At 38.0% G+C, this 25,187-nt stretch overlaps 1 long non-coding RNA gene across 1 annotated transcript in view; it reads right to left on the reverse strand.

Annotated features, from left to right (window-relative positions):
* Positions 1-17,863, reverse strand: part of LOC137043142 (uncharacterized) — a 93,950-nt gene extending 76,087 nt beyond the window's left edge. The window contains exons 1-2 of the long non-coding RNA XR_010898421.1: positions 17,752-17,863; positions 17,252-17,372 (exon numbers count right to left, since the gene is read on the reverse strand). This is a non-coding gene — a long non-coding RNA (uncharacterized lncRNA). The remainder of the gene's footprint in view (positions 1-17,251; positions 17,373-17,751) is intronic.
* Positions 17,864-25,187: the final 7,324 nt, after the last annotated feature.

Below are 25,187 nucleotides of genomic sequence, written 5' to 3' on the forward strand. Positions count from 1 at the left end.
TTTGCGCACTCACAAGGTTTGCAAAAAGTAAACAGGCTAAATCACTCGAGGTTAGAGCCAGGGCAGACGACCGGATGAAGCGTGCATTTCGCTTAAGATGGACTTACATTTGGAAATATATTACATCTACATTTCAGTGGTAACACATAAGGTGTTGATCATCTTTCTTTATTATTGTTAGCACTACCTCGAACAAAAGCGGCATCTCTTCGGAGCTGTCATTTTCTTAAATGAGCCGCGGCAATGTTTCAAACTAGCTTTGCGATGACCTTGTACCCAAACCATTTCGAAAGTAAGGAGCCATTTGTCCTCAGATTACAAACAAGCCCCTCGGCGGCACGTTTGCGGGTTTCGCGCTGTGGGGGATTTTAAAAAGGTGACATAAGTGGAAGGGAGGCGGCAGTGCTAGGACAGTGTGTGTGTGTGTGTGTGTGAGAGAGTGAGAGTGAGAGTGAGAGTGAGAGTGAGAGTGAGAGTGAGAGTGAGAGTGAGAGAGAAGCTCGTGGCTGTTATTTCAAATAGCGCAGCATATTTTAAACTAATCGGTTAACCAGTTTCAACCGGCTAATGAGGCTCGGTGGTCGGTCAAGAAAATGTTTAGTTTTTGCCATCCCTACACCTGCCATTAAAATATTTCAATATATGGCTGGTGTGCCACGCGTAAAAGCCCGTTGCAGCGTCTGTGTCTGAAGTTTGTTTTGAGCGCTTATGCCACCACTCTGGCATAATTACTCTGAGAATTACCCTGGTCTGAACCGCGTCTAATACCGTCTTCCTCCATGTTTGTTTATGTATTGCAGCGTGCATGGGCATGCCATGGTGTGAGGTGCATCTTGACGCAAAACTCTGCCATAAACGCCTTATCGGGGCATAAGCGATAGAGCCTTATATAAAACGATATGACGAAATATCGTCTGGACGATAGAAAATGTCTATCGCCCAGCCCTAATGAACATGGTCAGAAACAATGCTCAGGTATTGGTATTCCTCAGGTATTTCACAATCTGCTCAGTTACTGGGATTTTCACGCACAACATTTCTTGGGTTTACAAATAATGGTGTGAAAAGTGAAAAACATCCAGTATGCGGCAGTCCTGTGGGCAAAAATGTCTTGTTGATTCTAGAGGTCCGAGGGGAATGGGCCGACTGATTCAAGCTGATAGAAGTGCAACTTTGACTGAAATAACCACTTGTTACAACCGAGATATGCAGCAAAGCATTTGTGAAGCCAAAACACACAACCTTGAGGCGGATGAGCTAGAAAAGCAGAAGATCCCACCAGGTACCACTCATCTCTACTACAAATAGGAAAAAGAGGCTACAGTTTGCACAAGCTCACCAAAATTGGAAAGTTGAAGACTTTCTGATGAAGGCTGATGAGTCTCGATTTCTGTTGAGACATTGAGATGGTAGAGTGAGAATTTGGTGTAAAGAGAATGAGGACATGGATCCATCAGGCCCGGTTACCACTGTGCAGGCTGCTGGTGGTGGTGTAATGGTGTGGGGGATGTTTTCTTGACACACTTTAGGCCCCTAAGTGCAAATTGGGCATTGTTTAAATGCCACAGCCTACCTAAGTATTGTTTCTGACCATGACCATTCCTTTATTACCACCATGTACCCATACACTGATCGCTACTTCCAGCAGGATAATGCACCATGTCACAAAGCTCAAATTACCAATTAGTTTCTCGAACATGACAATGAGTTCACTGTACTAAAATGGCCCCCACAGTTAACATATCTCAACCCAATAGAGCATCTTTGGGATGTGGTGGAACGGGAGCTTCGTGCCCTGGATGTGCAACTGCAAGATGCTATTCTATCAATATGGGCCAATGGGCCAACATTTGTAAAGAATGCTTTCAGCACCTTGTTGAATCAATGCCATGGTCAAACAGTATTAGTACGGTGTTCCTAATAATCCTTTAGGTGAGTGTGATATATATATATATATATATATATAGTAATGATATAACAAGAGTCAGTTGATATGTAGTTGCAAATATTCTTATAGCTAGTACAATGTGTAAAGTGGAAATAAAGTGTAACCCCTGTAAAAATAAAAATCTAACGAATTATACACATGGCTTTTCTGTGGTGAAAACATGCTAGGATTGGGCACCAGTTCTTTAATTATTTTGGCATAAAAGAGACCTACAGCAGGAGGCCTTTTAGAATTGCAAGTGCACCCTGACTATGTACCATATTGGAAGAAGCTGTGTTAACCACCCTTCTCGTTTACCCTCTATCAGTCCCTCTGTCTGTCCATCTGTTGTGGGTTGCACTGGTGCGAGAGGTGATTCCTCCATGTCATTGGGTGTGTTGAAGACTGCAGGGCAAAGCTCTTTCACAAAAGGGCCTTGGTGACATCTGTTGCCCAATGTTTCAGACCAACTACCCTCACCGGTACATGGTGCCACTCATGTCCAACAGATAAGGGTAATCTGCCCATCTAATGTGCAAATCATTCTCCTCTGGTCATCTTGTCCAACTTGTCCTGATTGGTTAGTCACCTAGACCTCAGCTCCTCCCTGAGTCTCTCATTAGCTCAAAGTCTCATGTCCCAAAAGTCATTAATCATGCTGTTTGGACACCCCCCCCCCTCCCTCCCTCCCCTGGCAAAAGCATGATTTCCAATTAAATCTCCTAACTGCAAGGTTAAAAGCCAATTTCATGCACCTTACTCTTGATAAATGGGTGATTGACTCAGTCTTTCATTCGCTCTTCTTCCTTGGGTTACCGCTTGACATTGCACAGTTTAAAGACAATGACCAGATGTGATGTATTGTTTAGCTGTGGACTTTGGTGATCTGAAAGCTCCCACTGTCACTGTTTTCCTTGTCTATTTTCTTCCTTTTTTCATCCTTATCTTCCAATAATAATAATAAAAAAATGACTGAGAACATTAGTAATTGGACTCATGCCATTATTTGCTGTTCATAATTCGAAGCATGCTATCTGACTTTCTAATTATGATTCTCTAAAAAAAAAAAAAAAAAAAATTATTTAAGGAACCACAAAACACCGGATACAAGGTAATTGTTATGAAAATTATGAAAATAATATTTATTTATTTTTCTGAATTATTTTAATGAATATCTCCCAAGCCGGGCAAACAAAATCTTGCCAATTAAAGTGTTTAGCAATCCACAGAATATAATTATACTCTCTCTGCAGGCAGCACAGTATACCTTTAAAAAAATAATAAGGCCGTTAACAATCATAAACGCAAAATTGTTTTTTTGTGGCTTTTAGTTCATGAAACCGTCTATATGCTAATGTACTCTTAAATATGACAATTCCCTTTTAGAAGATGTACACATTTAATTTTAGACCAAAGACATTGAAGGCTCTTGCTAAGAACATTTTTGGCCCCTGCCTTTTCTGTAAGCCTGAAAAGCCAGACCCACATCAAGTTGTTTGGTCTGGGAACTCACCATTGAAAGGGCTCAATCTGAGGGACAGGACAAACGTTTGTCTTTCAAACTCCCTCTGCATGCAATAGGATAGCGCTACAACCAACCAGAGCGATGTGAAGCGGAGCTAGTTGATAGATTAAACTTTCGCCGAATCCGGTAGGCAAATCTCTGAACACCTTCCCTTCCGTTCTCATCTCAAAGAAAAGCTTAACTCCAAGTCTTCCAGAGACGTGGTCAAAGCAGGTTTAAAAGAACGCCGTTCGCCAGCTTCTTTGTTTACAAGTAGCACACAGAACCATCGCAAATCTGCCGTCATTATGTTAAGCCACGCCCACCGACTCTTTTACCATTACTCACCTCTTAGTGTTACAACATTAGGGTTAGTTCACCCAAAAATGAAATTGATGTGATTAATGACTCACCCTAATGTCGTTCCACTCCCGTAAGACCTCCGTTCATCTTCAGAACACAGTTTAAGATATTTTATATTTAGTCCGAGAGCGTATGGAAGTGTATGCACACTATACTGTCCATGTCCAGAAAGGGAATAAAAACATCATCAAAGTAGTCCATATGAGACATCAGTTAGTTAATTAGAATCTCTTGAAGCATCGAAAATACATTTTGGTCAAAAAAATAACAAAAACTCTGACTTTATTCAGCATTCTCTTCTCTTCCCTGTTTGTTTTCAGTCCTTAAATAAAGATTCAAATGGTTGCGAGTCAGCGTATTGATTTATGATTCGGATCACCAATCTCACTTGATTTCAGCAATTTGACAAGCAATCCGAATTATGGAATGGATTAATCTGCGTTATTCACTTTAACACGTTTTTTTTTTTTAGATTAATTAATTGAAATTAACATGTTATTTTGACAGCCCTGGTAATGAGCTGAGGTTCTTGAAGGAATGCGTTTCTTTCGTGAGCATGCCATGCTCTCCCGAACTCATTCAGGGACATGACAACGATGTACTGAAAAGGTTTCCCTTGTTCAATGGAAGCTGTGAAGATGACTAAAAGCACTATTATTCATGCCATGCCAGGTGACTTCATTTTTATAGAGAAACACCACACGCCTATAGACTGAACACATGATACACATCCCTTTTTTTCTTTATGTTAATATTTTATTTTACATGGAGACGATAACTCTATTGTTTCCAAAAACGTGCACTTTTAAATGTATTAGCTTTTTAGACCCCCAAAACTCCATTGTCTTGTAAATTAACAGCCAAACCACATTAAAATTATTCAGTTTTTTTGTTTGAAAACAGTGCCATGTAAATGCCACCTCAGCCTTGCCAGAGTACTAACAACGCTAACCTGCTACTCATCAGCCCTCATCATAGTTATAAAGTACACACACCCACACATTTGTTTTTGTGAAATCTGGGGACATTCCATAGGCATAACTGTTTTTATACTGTACAAACCTTATTTTTTTTATCCCCCTACACTGCCCCTGCCCCTAAACCTACCACTCACAGAAAAGATTCTGCACTACTACTTTCTTAAAAAAAAAATCTCTTGAAACTTTTGAAAAGTAGGGACATGGCCAATGTCCTTATATTTCACCCTCTCCTTGTAATACCTATGTCATTATACACATGTCCTCATATTACACACACACGTTTTTCTTATTACAATCTGTATATTCTTTCTCCATCCACTATCCCTACCCTACTCCTTTACATTTTCAAAAAACATCCCTTGGTATTATTTAGAAGATGTTTTCCTCATGGGGCCTGACCAAATGGGCCCACAATGTCAACATTTTCACAATTCACTATCTTTGTAGAGACATTTGGTCTTCTCAATGTAGGTTAAACACAAACACACACACAAACCATCACTAGCTGTCTGACCTCAACACAACACAAACTCTTGCCTGGAAACCTCCCTGGGACATTCCTACCGTCAGCATCATTGATCTTCTGCAACACTGTTACCTTGTTCAGGGTTTTTCCTGGGTCAGAAATGGTCTTCGGTTTTGGCTGACCAGTCATGGTCATCCACGCACATGCATGCATGCACACACACACACCAATAGTAAAAGTACCTACCCGCATGATCCATGAGCCCAATACTCACAATAAATGTTAAATAAATGCTAAAATTTTCTTTTTGCTTTTTTTGCTCATCTAATTTTGATATCTCATTTTGTATGATGTCTTGATGTTTGTTTCTTTAGTTCCTCATTTTCACACAGTTTGCATGGTTTACTGATTCATTATTTTGGCAAAAATTATTAAAAAGCAGCATTAAAAATGTAATAAATCAAGTCTAATTCTCTGCCATAAACAATTTAACCTGTGTTGTTCTGCTTTCACCTTATTCCAGAAAAACATTTTTTTTGTGGTAATTTACTACACATTATCAATATAAATACAGAAAAATACTGTGGATTATTAAGACTAATTCTTACTAACCCCTCTTGTTTGATGGGTTAAGCACTCTTGCATTCTCATTTCAGAGTTGTTGTGAGTAAATGATTACACACCGATTCGTGAGGTCAGTGTTGGACAGATCAGTTCAGTAAAATTAATCGGTTCAAATGAGTCATTTGTTCGCGAATCGGACAAAAGCGGACGCATTATGTGTGAACCCAGACTGTTAAAACAATGCAAAATATTGATCACAGAAAACACTTCATAAGGATATTTTTCTGTTTATTTGAAAGTATGGTTTATGTCAGCTGCGTGTGCAAAACGTCTGTCAAAAGAGCTGCGATTTTTGAGCATCCAGCAGTAATTCAGGGAAAATAGTGCGAACGCGCCACGTGGCGCACACAAACAAGTCATCTCCATGTCACCCAAGTCGTCTTGTATGCTCCCTTGTGTGCGCCAGGACAATTTGTAAGACAAATTAAAGTTATCACAGTCTTATTGCGGTTTATTTTCTGAACTTACATGCACTGGATGTCTTCCTGCTGCCTCAAAACGTACCAGTTTGTTATTCTTCAATCTCTGTCGTCATTGTGTCTGAGTCTAATCATAACAGTTCCATTGTATATAAAGAAAGTAAATGCAACTGATCTTGCAGGACATGCTTCACGAGGTTGCAATGTTGTATACATTTTTTGGATAAAACATGAAGATGAACAACCACCATCCAATGATATTTTTTTAATGAGATTGTATGAATTTGCCACCAAGTCGCCAAAAACTTAAAACCGTTACGAATTTCTTTGGAATTAACTATCCCTTCAAGCCATTTCATGGGGTGTTACAACCAAGCTCAGAAAGGAGGAAACCTGTCTATGTGTGACAGTAATTACATTTCAGAAGTTTATTTCAAAGCAGGACCTGAATGAATAGTATAGCACAGTCCTCTTATCCCGATAGAAAAGGCAGCATCTCAGAGCTTTCTGAAACTAATGATTCATTACTTTCCTTCACCTGGAAAACGAAACATTGATCTTAGCATGTGACAAAGCGGAGAAGATTAACAGCGTCAGCGTCCATTGATTTATGAGGACTGTCCATGCTGAGAAAAAAAAGCATCAAAAGTTTGTTTTTCTCTGACACTTTGCCAGTCATTCTGCTCTAGGGATAGTGCTGGTATTTATGGTTCAGTAGACTCTCTATCGGCCCAGCCAGTGTTCAAGCATGCAAAAGGGCAGAAGATCCACCAGGAATTACACTGCCAATAGAAAAATTATGGGTGCCAAGAAATCACTGTGGTGGAACAAGATCCCAACTAACCTACTGTCCCCTTCAGGTCATTTTAACAAGCAGCAAATACCTAAAACATAGTGTGATGGACTTTAAAAGTACAATGAAAGAACTCACATGGAACAAATTCATTTCCCAGATGATCTGACAACCCTGTGGATTTTGTAGTCTTAAGAATATAAGAACTTACCTCATCCTAATTGGAAGCAAGAAATTCTGTTCTTACTAAAAGCATAATGCTACTCAAAGTATCAAAATCATGCTAAATCAGAGCATATTTGAAATGTAGTACACAGTGGACAGTATGTAGTATCAAATTGTTTTGACATGTAGTGCTGGTCACGAATTTGGACAAAAACTGGAAATGCTAAATATGCTTAAAGGGTTAGTTCACCCAAAAATGAAAATTATTTAATTAATTACTCACCCTCATGTCGTTGGACACCTGTAACACCTTCGTTCATCTTCAGAACACAAATGAAGATATTTTTGTTGAAAGCTGATGGCTGAGAAAGGCTTCAAAAAGGCCTCCATTGGGATTCAGTACATTTCCACTGACCCACTCACAAGACATAAAAGGCACTAAAGACTTCGTTACAAAGTCCATCTCACTACAGTGGCTGTACAATAATTGTACCAAGCGGCGAGAACAGTTTTTGTGCACAAAAAAATCATAATAATGACTTTATCTGCCAAGATATTGTCTTCCGTGTAGGTCTCGGACGTGAACTCACACGATAGCGGCGCTCCTCCTTTTCCGGGTCATGTATTCGCTATGATTCGAACGGCGGAGCTGCGTCATATTCTCGCGCATGCGTCGAGTTCACGTCAATAATTTGGTGGATTATATCGTTATTTTGATTTTTGTGTGCACAATATTTTCATTGCATTGTAAAATTATTGTACAGCCACTGTAGTGAGATGGACTTTGTAACGAAGTCTTTAGTGACATGAGGGTGAGTAATGAAATAATTTTCATTTTTGGGTGAACTAACCCTTTAAAGCGTTACTTCAGTGATTTAGCATATGGCTTTGTATCAGTAATAACCATAGACTGTAAAAAAATATGGACGTAGTGTCCGTGACGTCACCCATAGGATTCCGATAAGTCGTTCTGAAGCTTAAAGTAGAGACGAGCTGGGCATTGCCATCTTGTCAACGTGTGTCACTCCCGGATAACAGAAAACGGGCAAAAAGGCGGGATGTGCGCGGAGCTGAGGTGACGCAATGAATATAGACAGCGGACAAATGGCTATCCACTTGTAACCACGGCCTTAATTATGCAGAACTTTAAGGCTTTATATAATGTAAACGAATGAGTTATAAAAAAAAAAAAAAAAAAAAAAAAAATCACCCCTCTCAGAGTTGTCATGAAGATCAAAATTAGCCTTATAAGCCAAAACCACAATTTGTACCAGGGTGTGTTGTACCCATTGTACAACATTCTCAACACTGATCTGTAACACAGAATATTGCGCACATACACAGATACACAGGCTCTCCAAGGTTGGAGCTGATTAAGCTCTAATTCTAACCAAGACATACTGATAACATGAGCTTTCTTTCAGTGAGAGGGACACACAATAGGAGTTTTACATTTTACATAGATTAATTTGATCATAGATCATTTGGCAAATTAAATAACTGCAAATTATAATAGTTTTCAAAAGTAACATCACTTTCAAAAGCAACACTCACCGAAGAGGTCGAACTGGAAGCCATGACTAAATCGGCCACCGTAGGAGTTGAAACGAAATCGAAATTGAGAGGAACAGAAACTACTATTCACTGGATGGTCATATACCTATTCACCACTAGATGGGGGAAAATATCACACAGTGTAGCTTTAAGAAGGGAAGATGTGTTTGGAGTTTTGCCGACCGGATACGTTGAAAGTTTAATCTGTCAACGAGCTCTGCTTCACCTTCGTTGCTCTGGTTGGTTGTAGCGCTATCCAATTGCACGCACTCACGCTGTGCAGAGGAAGTTTAAAAGACGACTGTTTATCCCGCCCCTCGGATTGAGCCCTATCAATGGTGAGTTTCCAGACCAAACATCTTGATGTGGGTCTGGCTTGTCAGGCTAATTTCCTGCTGTTAGGGGTTAACATCTTATGACCCAGGACCAGTAGTGAAGAAATGAAGACCAAGAGTCAGGAGTGAAATTAATTAAAAAAATAATTTACTAAAAGAATAGTTTGCAGTTTCAAAAGCAGAAGCCAGCTTGAAGTCACACAAGGAGTTCGTAGGCTGCGCTCCCTCGCCCTATCGTACATATAATTGTCCCAACAATTATACCGTTTTCAAGGTCTTATCCACGTCATTACTGCAATGTGGATGGTTCTGATTGGCTCAGAGACAATGCATAGCCATGGTAAATTTCCACTCATGTCAGTTAATCTGATGCACGTTTCCATAGACATGTCACTTGTTGACGCTTTTACCACGGAATTAGGCCCGTTGTGACCTTCCAGATCTGGAGCAGGCGCCAGCTTGCCCAGAACAACAAGTCCACCCATCTCTTAGGGTGCCCATTGTACAACATTCTCAACACTGATCTGTAACACAGAATATTGCGCACATACACAGATACACAGGCTCTCCAAGGTTGGAGTTGATTAAGCTCTAGTTCTAACCAACACATACTGATAACATGAGCTTTCTTTCAGTGAGAGGGACACACAATAGTACAGGCAATATTCATCTTAACTTTTTAGTGTTTCAGTAAAAGTAAATATAAAAGGAATAAAATATAATAAATTAAATAAGACACTTTAGAAAAGAAACAAAGCAAAATCATAACTAAAGAATCATTATAATAATATAGGAAGATAAATATTGATTATGAAGTTAATTAGGATATAAATATATGCAGGTATATTAAAGCAGCAGTGGATTTAAGAATTGCCCTATCACTGCATTCTGGTTCACTGCACATGGCCAACATAAAAAAAAAAAAAAAAAAAAAAATTGATGTGTGAAGGAGTATTTCTGTGCCAAATACACTACATCAGGATTCAAATAAGTTTAATAAAGTATGGCACTATATGACGGCATAAAGGGCAGAGTTGCTTGTATGGGCACTTCTCTCAGATGAGCGGCATTTGCACACATCAACTAGAGCAAGAGCATCAACAACAAGCTCCCTTCGGGTTACGGACACCATCGGCAGGGCTGTCATTTTGTTTTTAGACCAAAAAAATCAGCAATGTCAAAGAAAGTATCAAGGGTTCTGGTTGTGAGAGAAAGATTACCTTGTTTAGCTTCCCAAAGAACCCAGTGTTAAGGAAACAGTGGATGCAGTTTGTTTTCCTGGAGCAGCCCGGATTCTGCAAGTGTGTTTGTTTGTTCCAGGTCGCGATTGGAAACCGCAGGCGGTGACTGAAACTCCATCAAATGTCTGTTTTCTCTTAGCAATCATCACGTAAGTGCATATAATGTCGACAACGCAAACGTATAGTGAATCGGAAATTATCCAGGGACAATGCCATGATGTAGCTCAGCTGTTTTCGGAAAGAATCTGTACAGCGTATCTGTCTTTTATAAATCTGATAAAACTAAAGACTCTCCGGAGATAGGAAGGATGCAATACTACCCTATAGCAACTCAAAATGAACATGAGACGGTGTGTGTTACGTACCCTTTAAATTACTGAGAGTCATTATCTTTCTTTTCAGTGCCAACGCATCTCCTTTTCATATAAATTAGGCTCACTGATTACAGCCTTTTCAAAAAGCCTAGCAGTATTTGCTTGCTGCAATTAGTTTTGCACTATTGAAATTTTTCAGTTTGTGTACATTCTTTATTGATCACGGTGGAAGTAACTCATAAAATGTAAAAAAATTTTTTTTAAAAAGTATTTCAACCGTCCACATCTCCAGACGCACCATGCAGTCACTGACAGCACTGAAGAGGTCAAATCACGTGCCTAAATCTCAGTGATGGGGCAATGCTGCTGTGAATTTATTTCACCCTTCAGACTAACAAGGAAAACATGCAGTTTATCTTTGATTATGACACCGTGTTAACTAGAAATATGCACTCTAAAAGTGAAAGTTTGTCGTTCCTAATTTTCTTTCAAAGTTGTCACATTATGGCCTATTTCATCCATATTCAAATGAATGATTCAGGATATTCTGTGAAGAGACAGATGGTAATGTGGGGCGTGAAATGCATAAATAGTTTTCTGAGCCAATTAACCAGTGCCAGCATAAAATTCTATGTGATGAGACTAACTCAGTAGAGCAACACATTCACTGCTAACTCGAAAAACTCTGTGCCACAGTTTGCTGCTGGAGAAATCTTGCCAATTTTGCAGGCTTTTGTGTGCTGAGGTAACGTGTATTAATTCATTTGGCATTTAAAGGGCCATTCTGTTGATATAAATATATTTCTACTTTAATTACTGTTTGGTTTCGAGACATCACATTACAAAAAATATATTTTAGCTGAAAACCATGTAGAAACATGATGCAATATTGAATATTTTCTACAAAATATCACACGAAAAGTATTGCAAAAGCTCAACAGAATTCACGTACATTAAATGCTGGAAGCGAAACAAGTGTTTCTAGAGATACTGTTTGGGATTTGTGAGGTGAGAGGCAGACAGACGGTTTAAAATTTGCTTTTGAGTTTTCCATGTGGCTGACACTAGCCGTTTTCATGTCCAAATGAATTTTATCTGGGCGTCCAGCTATTTGCTGATCATTAACCGTGGAGCTCAAGCCCCTGGATTGCCACGAGACCTGCTTCGGCCTTCATTCTGGTTTGTTTACTCATTCATTTATTTATGCAATTCATATCTCTGCCCCGTCACCGTTCATTTGGGAGGCTAACAAACTGGTTCAAGGTTGCTGAACCGGGACGTCAAGAGCTAGTGCGGCATGCTGTGCCAACTTGCTTAATTTCCGGGATTTCGGCATTCTCATTCTCCCCTAGTATCCCCAATCTACTTGTGTGTAAAATGTTCATAACATTGTGGAAATTGGAGTTGCTCGCCTGCCAAATGCAGGGCAAAAAGGCAACTTGGGGAGTGGGTTGCACTGATGAACCGGAGAGAGCCACTGCAGCTGGATCCGTATGTGAATGCCAGGGAGCGCGTGCCAAGAACAGCCCTCCACTTAGCACGACTTCTGTCGACACTCGCAGATCTAACAATGGCAAAAGCCCTTCCAATTTGTTTTTGGACTACAGAGCGCCACTTCTCTGCATAATGAGCCATTATAGCCAGTGCTTTATAATGAAGATGTCTATGCTAAGTGGAGATTCAATGAGTAATTGAAAACTGAGATCATAATTTTGTGCTCCACACTAACAAATAAATACCAAAAATTGAAAAAAAAGGCACCAGGGACACTTTTCTTTGGTACCTTGCTACTATAATACAAAGGTACATGATTATGATAATCAAACAGTACCAGGGTGTAATTCTCTGCAAAAAAACAAAAAAAAAACAAAAAGACTTTTGATTTGCATCATGTGATTTCTTAAAAGCCATAGTCTGTATCTCAATAGCTATCTGCACTGATTTATGAATTCTGTGAATACTGGCTTTATTTATTTTAAAGTTTATATATATATATATATATATATATATATATATATATATATATATATATATATATATATATATATATATATATATATATATATATATATATATATATATATATATATATATATAACTATTATTGAAAGTACAGTACAAGTTTGGAAACATTACGATTTTTGAATGTTTTTTGATTTTTGAAGTTTCTAAGCTCAACAGGGTTGCATTTATCTAATCAAAAATCCGGTGAAAACAGTACTAAAAAATTAAAATATGCAGGTATTCTGCATATTAAAATATATCTATTTAAATAGATTAAAAAAATAGAATTTATTCATGTGATGTCATAGCTGAATTTTCAGCATCATTACTCCAGTCTTCAGTTTCACATGGTCATTTTAATATGCTGATTTGCTGCTCAAGAAATAACTATTATTATTTGTCTGTTTTTGCTATATTTTTTAAGAAAAAAATTCAGCCTTGGTGAGCCGACCTTTGGGTGACCATAAGAGACTTCTTACTCAAAATATTAATGTTTCCAACATATTTTGATTGTGCAGTTTTTTTATTTACTTTTCTCTTCATTCCATCAAAATTATGACATTACAAAACAAATGTAAACATATTTAAAATAATAATTGATAACACTTAACAGTAATTTCACATTAGTTAATTAACTAACATTAATGATAAGCATTACATTTATTAGAGTATTCATCCTATCAGCTCATGTCCATTTAATGATATAGATACACCTTTGGATTTTAATAATATTTATTGTAAAGGTTGAAATTAACTAAGATGATCTAATATATATTTACATATGTGATTGAGACGTATTTTTCATTCTTCATTTGTGAAATTGCCAAATATGGATGCAGTTTGACATCCACCTGACTCTCTGTGCGGTGATGTAAAGTATGGAGAAATGACTGAATTGTGGAGAAATGGAACAAAGGAGCTGGTCCCAATGCATAGATGAATACCACTAATCAGATTAATCTAAAATAAGTCCTTTACTGTACATATTTTTGTCCGATTTTTTTCTTCTTCCGGATCTGTTGCGTGCTTTGTCCCAGTATTTAAGATTCAGTGGCTAAGCTCATTAGCTGTCGGAGATGCATTGAAATGGTGCCATCTCCTTTAGAAAGCCCTATGAATGATTTAAGCATCTTTTCATAACATGGCTGATCGATTGCTCCTTTGCCAGCTTGAGAGAATCACACCCAGCCATGCTCCCATCTGTGATAGATCAAGCCTGGGGCGAGACACGTCTCCGATGCAGAGCTCCCACTGGCCACAGGAAGGCGCTAGTGTGACACTCGAGTTTCTCCCGCCAGTCAACACATTTCATCTAGTTAAAGGAATCTGCAGCATCTGTGGCATAATGATAATTAACAGAAAATATTTTTGACTTGTCCCTCAATCAAAGCTAAGGTTATTACAATAAAAGTATGCAGTACCAGACCCTAATAATTAAAATACAAACTATTTTAGAAGTATAACAAAAGAGTAAAACTGGTCAATACAATAGTGTGTAATTCAATTGCTTACAAACCATATCTGTGTAAATTATATCCAGTCTGCAGCTTTGTTGCCATGACAACGTGATATGCACAAGAATACCACCCTTGTGAAAAAGTGTGCCTAATTGTATTGAATGTGTACTTTGAGTGTGCCTATATACTACATACAAATGTATTTTTACTTACTGCCTACTTAATAACAGTAAATTATGCATAATTACAAGTCAGTTACTTACCCAAAACCAACCCCTTAAACTAAGTTCATTAATATTATTTATTACATCTTTGCAATAGTAAAATGTAACGGTCACTTTAAAATACAATTTTAAAATTTAACATATTACATTTAAAACATTTTATATATTTTAACAGGTAACAAACTGAAATCTTATTTCAAATGTGTAATTATAAATATATTTATGATATAAGACTTAAACTTTTCAGTAGAACAAAGATATTTAAAAAAAAATTAATAACATTAAAGGAAGTGTATGTAAGATTGTGAGCAAAACTGGTACTGCAGGTGTATCCCCCCTCCACCTCTAACTCGAGGTTGCCAGATAGGCTGCAGGATCCAGCAGGAACGTTTGTAGCTGCAGCTGTGGTAACTACAGCAGATCTGGCAACGCGGATGCCGAAACACTACTGACTTTGTGATTAGTAGATTAGGTGGAGGGCGGAGCTTCAGGCCAACACACAACATGTCAACAACAACATCAGTCAAGGGCTGCAACAACAACTATTAAATGACAATATCCTGACCGGACGACTGTTGTCAGTGATATAAGTATTTGAAACGAACATGATTTCTTAATGTCTAGTGACATATCAGGGCCATTTTATGATTACTTGAAATACATTTCTTACATACAGTTCCTTTAAAGTATATTTTAGTTTACCATAAATGCTTGCCAGTACTTTCAGTGGTACAATTGAACAATATATAAGTCAAAAGAAGTAATAGTGATGAAATGACTTATAACATGTACCAAAAAAAAAAAAAAAACTTTTAACTAATACCTTTTCATTTAATTGTAAATAAGATTAACTGAAAACATTACATTCAATTAAAGGAACACTACCGTTTTTAGAAACATATTCAGATATGTGGGCAAATGCATTTTTGTCTCAGTGCATGCATTGTTTTAGTTTGGCAGGGTCGTCCCTAGCTTAGCTTAGCATAATGAATAGAATCCTATGTTGCCAGCTAGCACGTCCTCAGTAAAAGTGCAAAGAGCGATGCAGATTAAGACGCGATTTCCTAGGCAGTAAATCCTAGGATGTTTATAGATGTTCGCTCAAACGATGATTTCGGGAAACAGACTCGAACTATGTTGATAACAATGAAACTGATAATGCTTTTGGCTAACGATGCTTTTGTATATTAATTTAATCTAGCACAAACAATATAAATTGGTACATTTATAGTCATTGTCTGTGTTTTATATATATATATATATATATATATATATATATATATATATATATATATATATATATATAAATAATACTTGCCCTTTGTAGTGAACCTATAAGCTGGTCCATTACCTGACTTAAAAAATAAAAAAGTGGTAATTTATCGTTAGTTAGCCGCAGGCTAGCGCCAACATTGTGACAACGACGGTATTGTTAAGCCATAAGTAAACAAAATGTTTTCTTTAAACTGTAGACTGATTCAATAGTTAGGTGAAGTTTGATATCTGGCAATTTGACCTGTGGCATGCTGCAGACTGTCTTTCCATTTGCGCTTTCACTATAACTACAGGAGATCGCGTTGCTTTTCTGACCCCATGCTACGCGATGTTTACAAACATTGAAGGGGTCTATTTGTTGATTTATTGCGATTCGGGGTCAGAACAGATCAGACGTGTAATGTTATTGGCCAGGGGGCTCACTAAGCCAAACGTCCCAGGACTATGTGTTTTTTTCAGACGGGCTACCAAAACGTAAGCACATCGGCAGGCCGTTGAATTTTTAATAGTAAAATAACTAATTTATATTAAAAAAAATTATAATAATTGTTAATAGTTGTTCACGCTCTTGACTTGATATTGTAAGAGTGCGTATCCACGCTTATATCCACCGATCGTGGGTGGATGAGAGATAAATCATTGTGTTTGTTTGATAAATACATTTTGAGAGCCCTGTCAGAGAATTATTGCGGGTGCTTCTTTAGCATATGCGTCAAATAATATTGCACTTGCTGCTAGTATTAATCATAGACCAGTAGGTTCGACTATGGAGGTGTAATGAAGACAACACTAGAATTAGTAAAGAAAATCTTTAGTAAAAAATAGAAATTTCTTTCAAAGGAAAATAAAATTATGAAAACCAAGTGAATCACAGTTATATGAATTTTCAATTCAATTGAATAATTGAACAAGGTCATTTGACTCTTGGTTGGTTTGGGTGCACCCTCTAGGCCAGGGATGGGCAACTTCGGTCCTGGAGGGCCACTGTCCTGCAGAGTTTAGCTCTAACCCTAATCAAACACACCTGATCCAGCTAATTAATGTTTAAGGATTTACATTTACACTGTTAATGTAATTTACAAGGATTTCTAGAAATCTACAAGTGGGTGCGGTTTTTGATTAGGGTTGGAGCTAAACTCTGAAGAACAGTGGCCCTCCAGGATCGAAGTTGCCCATCCCTGCTCTAGGCTATGAAAACTTCCTAGAATAACACACCTTCAGTATCAATTTCACAATTGTATATGTGGACAATTCATTAAACTCACATTCAAAAATAAATCCTTGATTAAACAAGAAAATCCAATGGTTCACAATAAGAGTTCAATAGATCACTCAAAAGATTTGTTGAATGGTTTCAGTTCAAAAAGGTTTAGTTCAAAAAGATTCAGTTCAAAAATGTATATTTGAAGATTCGATTCGAAGATTCGGTTCGAAGAATCGTTTCGAATATACGATTCAAAGATTCGTAAAGTCGGTAGGATGGCTGAAAACGATTCAGTAGTTCAAAAGAAAAATCCGTTTGAGTAAAAATAACACACTCATTGAACAGTCTCTCTCTCTCTCTCTCGAAAAAGAAGAAACTAACAGGCAATCAGATCTTTCCTACCCAATTCCTCAGGTGTTTGTTTTATAGTTCACAATCTTCAGCTCACTGGGAAAGGCTCGCCATCTCGAATCATCACGCTCACGGTGAATTGAACAGTTCCAGCTTAGGCCAAAAACCCGACCTGCATGAGCAACAGGCAGTTTTTAGTTAACAATACACATTACATTAACTGCTTCTAGTTTAACAACATCACATAGTAACAGTTGTTACCTTATTTAGCATAACAGTTACACTTCGATCGTAATTCGACAGCTTAGGTAGAATTACATTGCTTAACAACATAAAACTGCTCGTTCATCACCATCAACAACGAAATATGAACATTAAGAAATCATTTACACAATTAGTTTACCATTACATCTCTTTTACCATGTTAAATAGCAGATCTTATCTTTTCATTCTGATAAGGAAATACGTTTTCGATCTGTCTCAGTTAAACACATCATTACTCATTTAAATCACATTAATGACAGTTTACACATTTCAAAATGTGTACTCACCAAATCCAAAGAAAATCGACCATATGTCTCTCTCTGCTAAATCCCTCTGCACAATTGTTAAACTTTTTCACAAAGTTGCTGCTGGTTGTTTCACCAGTCGCACAGAAAAAAAATGGCTTCTCCCATCCAGCAACATGGTGGGGCGGGCCTTCAACATAAATCTCACGTAATTGGTCAATCATTGAGATGTCAATCATCACACTGACATGCATTTCACTTTGATTTCGTAATTATTTTACATGTTTCTATTCATTTCTAGTTAGTTTATTGTTTTAATAGACTATTTAATTAATTCCTTTTTATAAATAAATGTATTAATTTATACAGGGTTACACTTCTTCAAAACAATCCCTCCCTCATATGTGACCTGAAAAGGAAGCTGAAGCTCATTAAATATGCAAATCGTATCCAATCCTAGCTGTGGGCGTTTACTTCCAAGTCTCCAATGTCTCACACCTACCAAAACCCAGCGTTCAGAAGAGAGCCTCAAAACCAGTGTAGAAAATAGCCTTTTACTTATTAGTTATGATGTTTTTGAATGTAAAAACCACACAAACGTCATTAGTTGACCTCAGACAACAATATACAATTTAAAAAAAAAGCCAGTTCATGACACCTTCAAGTTGCATCTTAACAGCATTACTTTGCTCGCAGCACGGACCATTCAGCTGTGTGCAACAGACAGTACAGAGTGCGATCCAGGGAGAAGTGTTTGAATTAGCTTATTTATTAATTAGCTTCATTTATTCTGATACATAACCTTGTCTTCAGATCATCATATCATATGCATGTATTGGCCTCAAGTCATCACTGATTTATTCTGTTACATGATGTAAGCAGAGCAGAGTTAAACAAACCAATTTTTAAAAAAGATAACGTAAAATAAATTAAATTGTCCATGACATTGTCATTAACTTTAACCAACAGATATCCCTATTCCCTAAATCAATCGACAGTTTTATTTATTTTTTTATTTCTGCAAGCTTCTCATCAATCTGTTTTTTGATCTTCTGCAGAGATGCTTTCTTTTCTTTTGCAGTTCGGCGGAAACTGTTGGATTTGGTGATCAAGGCGAGATTGCTTGACTATTTCACCTTTTCATAATATTCATCCACTGATTTCTCAAGAGAAACAAATGTCTGCCTGCATTTTAGCCCTCTTCTTTTTCTGATAATCTAGTTAATCTGTGAAGGCCTTCCCCTTCAAGTCAACAGCTTGCTGTTCTTTCTTTTTCTTCTCCTCTTCAAAGTACCCATGGTACTTCTGCCTGGCTCCTGCAGCTGCAAGAATCGGCTCTTTTGTGATTTCTACCCTGGTTATGCTCCCTACAGATCCGACATGGTCAACAATGAGCCTCTGAGTTTTCCTCAATGATTCTTATACATCATGTCTTCACCTCATCAAACGACTTCACTTTTGGATTGACTAGTTCCCCTTTCTCTACCATGTTGATGTATTTTATGACATGTGTCCAGAGCAGCAATCCTCTTTCTGAGACATTTACATTTTCAATCCACCAATTCTTGCAAATTTAGGCTTGAGCGTGTCACATCCGGTTGATGCAGAGGGAGCATGTGTACCCCTGAGGGAGGGGTTCTGGCAGACCAATCACAGTGCTTGTGGTCTGCTTACAATTCATGCGTTGTTACATTTTTGGAGAGGTGCACGTCAGCGTACGTCGTTGGCTACACATGCAACACACAGCCAATGACGTAGCTACGGCATACACTCAACACAGAAGTATAAATTGGGCTAAAGTCTACATATTATTCTTTATCAAGACATGCTTGATACTTTTCAGATTGATGCCAAACATGATTAAATCATCATTTTCCCGGCATTGCACAAGTTTTGCTCAGCTGCAAACGGCATGTGACTGATCGCCTAAACGTAAAAAGTATTGCAATTTGTTTAACCAATATTATCAATTAAAGTACACATATATAAAGTACACATACTGTATATTGTACTTGTACACATGACTTTTCCCAAACTTTCTGGGCACATTCATTTTCCAAAACTTTTTCAGGCCTGGAAATTGACATTTTAAAATTTAACCCAAAGATGGGTTTAGATTCAAATGAAATTAGTAATAGTTTGATGTAGTAGTTTGATGGAGTATTTCTTTGTCAAAAATACTCCTTCTGGTTTCTCACAAGTTTCGGAGTTTTTTCCGAGAACGAGTCCGCTTGACGTCAACAGGGTGGAATGTCCTTGTATGGGCCGTACAGGCTCTTCTCCCGGAAGGGTTTACGCGCGCACGTGACCAGAGCGAGAGAACAAATGCACGGCCATAAACACTGCTCTCAAGGTGCTAATCTACTTGTCCGTGCAACACTTCTGTCGCGCCACGCTCCACTTTATTCCTATGGGTGACTTTAAGCGACTTCAACGCGCCCGCATAGCATTACGGGAAGTCAGCGCTGCATTTAACCGATTGAACGCAGAAATGATGGGAAGCGTCACAACATCACGCTTCAGTCGTGTCCCAAAAGTGGATCTCCACAGTCACTGCTGTCACAGGACTTCACGAAATCAACAATGTTACCAAAGAAGTGTGTTTTTGACGGAGCGGTCCCAGCGATAAAGGTTCACGGTCGTGCTTTGGAAGCAGGCAGTGAGTAAAACTGCTTCAAATGTCTATGATGTTGTCTATCGTCGTGTAAGTAAACATCAGTAAACAACACGATCATGTATAGTTAATTTATCAATGCAGCATGCGATGTATGGTGTGTGTTTAAATACATTTGTTTAGCTGACCAATATAGGTGTCAGTTTGTTTATTGTAAAACCACCCAAACATAAACCTAGGGGAGTTCACACAAAGCGTAGCCTAGAAATCTAGACGCACTCTAGCGGCAGCAAATTTAATTTGCCCGCAAGTGTCGTCTAGGCACTCTCAATACCCTTCTGAGCTGTGTTCCTCAAAATCTGGACGGCCCAATCACATCATGTATAGAGTCGGCGGGCGGGGCCATAATGACGACGGCTGAGTTGCGTTTGTGTGCTTCTAGTTAACACAGAAACTGGCGAACGGCGGCGGTCTTTCGAATCAGCTTTGACCGCGACTCTGGAAGACTTGGAGTTAAGCTTTTCTCTGAGAAAAGAACAAAGAGCGGCACTGAAGTCATTCTTAAAAAGGGAAGATGTGTTCGGAGTTTAGCCGACCGGATACGGCGAATGTTTAATCTATCAGCGAGCTCTGCTTCACCTTCGTTGCTCTGGTTGGTGTAGCGCTATCCTATCGCGTGCAGAGGGAGTTTGAAAGACAACCGTTTATCCCGCCCCTCGGATTGAGCCCTGTCTATGGTGAGTTTCCAGACCAAACATCTTGATGTGGGTCTGGCTTGTCAGGCTACACAAAGCGTGCGTCGTCATTCAAATGTGCTACTCCATTGTTTTTCTATACACTAGTCTGACATGTAAAACCGTTTGGCTTGCTACTGCTAAGGTTTAGTCGCATACAATAGTCCATAAACCAAATCATGTCATCATAAACCACGAGTACACACCCACACAAAAGTTGACAGGCCACTAAATACAGTACATGCCACAGAGACGGACGTCCTGTTGTTGCTGCTTCTCCTGTTTAATATATTTCAACCTCCGGATCTGATTCTGGATCATGTATAGCTGAATCTGATTGATATGGTTTATTTAGGGGAACGTTTTCTTTTCCACGCTTGAGGATGTCACAGCTTTCAGTCGCTCTAATGCAAAAGCTGCATGCACTCGTCATTCTTTAGCTCCGCCCACTTGATACGCCTCCATCCGCTCGTTTTTTTCTGGAAAGACTCAGTACAGCCTGTCTTTCTTTTATAAATATAACAAAACTAAAGACTTTTTGGATATATAAAGGATGCAATACTACTCTATAGGTACTCAAGATTGATGTGAGATTGACTGAAACTCAGTGTTTCACCCCCCCTTTAACACAAAACCCTAACAAATTTCTTGAAATACAAATAAAAAATAATGCACAATCGAGGTCAGCTTTGCATCGTGGCCACATTAACACCTCGGGTGTGCATTATTTTTCTAATAATTAAACAGCATTTTTGAATATAGGCATCATTTATGTGGAAATGTCATTTAATTATTGTGATCTGAAGTGGCGATATCTGCTGCTCAGCTTTAGGGTTGTTTTTCTGCCTATTTGCTTTAGTTTTCATCAGTAGCGGATCCCATTGAACCAAGATTCTTCTGTTCAGCTCTCATCTGTGGAAGTAGTGTTTTGTACATACCAAATTGTTTTGTTTTTTCTTCTTGCTTAATGTTATATTCTCACATTCTTTTCCATTCCTTTAAGATGGACAGAAAGAGTCTGAGAGAGAGCAAGAGTGGGTGGTGGAAAGCATCTGTCTCCTCTGACTTCTCCTCGCCCATATCCCATGACAAGGTAGCTCAGTCTAATTGCCCTAACATATTCTCCTACCCATTAGTCCCTTGACCTTGCCAGTGTGTAATAATAGAAGGTCATTGTGGATTACAACCAAATCCCATTCATGTCCCTCCATAGCAAATTATGCCTCTATTTGCTAGATGTTAAATGGTTCAGCCATAAATGAAATTTCTGTCATCTTTTAATCACCCTTATGGTGTTCTTAACCTAGTTGACATTCTGTCTTTTGCAGAATACATTGTGTAATTCCCATGCAATTATAATAATATAAGAACCGATCTTTAAAATAGAACACTTTTTCAAAATAGCTTTTGTGTGATTTGCAGAAGAAAGGAAGAAATACAGGTTTGGAGCAACATTAGGATAAGAAAATGATGACAGAATTTTTATTTTTAGGGAATCGTCTTTAACCAGAATTATAAAAAGCCACCCATGCATTTGCTTTTGAAAGCACTTCCTCACCTCTCTTCTGCTGCCATGTTTCATTTGCATTTCTGTTTTCAGCATCCAAGTATGGAGCCCCTGAGAGGACATGGCAATATAAAAAAATATGAGATGAGAGGAAAACATTTATATTTTGAATATAAATTTGCGTTCTCTTGCACAACTTTTAAGTTCTCTCACGTCTTTTACATTCTTTTGCAAAAATGTAGCGTTCTCTCACAAAGCTTTTGGTTCCCCTGAGACACATTGTGTTTACTGGCAAAACTATAGCATTCTTCCTAGAAAATCCGCAAAACATTTGTATTCTCTTGCAAAAATGCTGCATTACCCAATAAACTTAGCGTTCTCTTGTAAAACATTTCTGTTTTAAAATATTAAAAAATATTGCGTTCTCCTGAGAAACTTTGAATTTGCGTGCAAAACATTTGCGTTCTTTTGTAAAACAGTGTGGCTCCCAAAAACCTTGCAATCTCTCACAAAAGTATTGCGTTTCCCAAGACACTTTATGTTCACTTCCACAACTTTAAGTTCTCACAAGACTTTTATGATCTTTTGCAAAATTTGGCATTCTCTCGCAAAGTTTTGGTTTCCCCGAGACACTTGACATTTGCTCGCAAAACAAAAAAAACTTGCAAAACTTCTCCTGAGAAAATCTACAGAACATTTGCATTATCTTGCAAAAATTTCGTCCCCCAAGACAGTTTAAAAACTTTGCGTTCTCTCGTAAACCATTTCCGTTTTAAAATATTAAAAAATATTGCGTTCTCCTGAGAAACTTTGAATTTGCGTGCAAAACATTTGCGTTCTTTTGTAAAACTATAGTGTGGCTCCCAAAAACGTTGCATTCTCCAACAAAAGTATTGCATTCCCCAAGACACTTCGCATTCTCTTGCACAACTTTTAAATATTATAACAAGTCTTTTACATTCTATTGCAAAAATGTTGCGTTTTTTTTACAAAGCTTTTGGTTCCCTGAGACACTTGATGTTTGCTCACAAAAGTATTGCTTTTCCCAAATAAACTTTGCGTTCTCTCGCAAAACATTTTGGTTCTCTCACAAAAATATTGCCTTCCCCAAAAAACTTTGCATTCTTTCAGGAAAATATTGTGTTCCTCGCATATATATATATATATATATATATATATATATATATATATATATATATATATATATATATATATATATATATATATATATATATATGTTTTTGCAAAACATTTGGCATTCTCGTTTTAAATTTTTGGTCCCCCAGAACACTGCATTTCCTTGCTAAATATTTCCTTGAATTCTCTCACAAAAATATTACGTTATCCAAATTGTTAATTTTTTCAGAATTTAAATTTATAAAAGAAAGTGCACTAGCATATTGAACTGCTTCAATCCATTCTTTTTTAAAGAAATGATTAATACATATTAACGTAATCCCGAAAAGTTCTGCCCTTTGCAAAAAACGTTTCATTTCCCACAAAAATATTTGCATTCTCTCGCAAAACATTTGTGATCTTTTGCAAAGCTTTTGCGTTCGCTCAAGAAACTTTTCACTCATTTTCTCACCAAACATTTGCGTTCTGTCGATAAGGCTTTCCAGAGAAACTTTTGCGTTCTCTTGTAAAATGTGTGTGCATTCTCTCGCTAAACATATGTGTACCCATGAGAAACGTTCTCACAAAATATTTGCATTCTCTCTTGAAACTATACTGTTCCCCCGAGAAAACTTGGGTTCGCTAGCAAAACATTTGCATTTCCTCACAAAGCTTTTGTGTTCCCCCGAGAAATTGCGTTTGCTTGCAAAAGCACTGAAATATAGTACTTCCAATTTATATTATTTTTATCACAAAATTACTTTTCAAAAGAACACAGAAGCATCGATGTGTAATCCCATCACCTTTTAGGAACTCTTTTAGGGCCTCCATGATATTATCATGATATAATGGCAAAAATAGAAAGTGGTTAATTATGGAAAAATGGATCTCCCTCATGTAACTATAAAAGCATGGAAGCTGCATTCTGGGAAAGCAGGGCTGGTGGGAGGCACACTCTTGATTTATTTATGTGCAGAGAGCACACTTAGATACTACAGATGAGTAACTAGCTTCCTTTTTGATGTCTTCATTACACGACCGCAACCTTGCGGGGTTCGCCTGACTGACACAGGCAGAAATAACAAACAAAGGGCTTGTTTCCGAAGGCATTTATTATCCGAATGGCTCGGTTTTGGCATTTCTGAGGAAGCCGCTTCTCTCCTGCTGGGCGCATGAGTGTTACCGTGGCACACGCTGGGGTTGTTCTGGGAAAAATTGCAACAAGAGCTGTTCAAAATCAATAGATGTCTATATGTGTGATGTGCTGCTTCAACACAAAAGCGACCACATCAGACATCTTCATCAGAAAAAAACGGCTCACTGACCTTTCACCTCACCGAGAGCTTACAAGTAGGGAGTATATTTAACAGCCCATGTGACTGACATGTGTTCAGCAGCGTTCGTTGCTCACTGTGTATGTCCATGCCGAGCACAGCTTTACAGTTGGCAATGAGGAGGAATATTCTGAAAGAGAATGAAATCTGTGGGTGCACTATTGAACATTTTT

This window comes from Pseudorasbora parva, chromosome 16 (genome assembly GCF_024679245.1).
Source record: "Pseudorasbora parva isolate DD20220531a chromosome 16, ASM2467924v1, whole genome shotgun sequence".
NCBI classification, from domain to species: domain Eukaryota; kingdom Metazoa; phylum Chordata; class Actinopteri; order Cypriniformes; family Gobionidae; genus Pseudorasbora; species Pseudorasbora parva.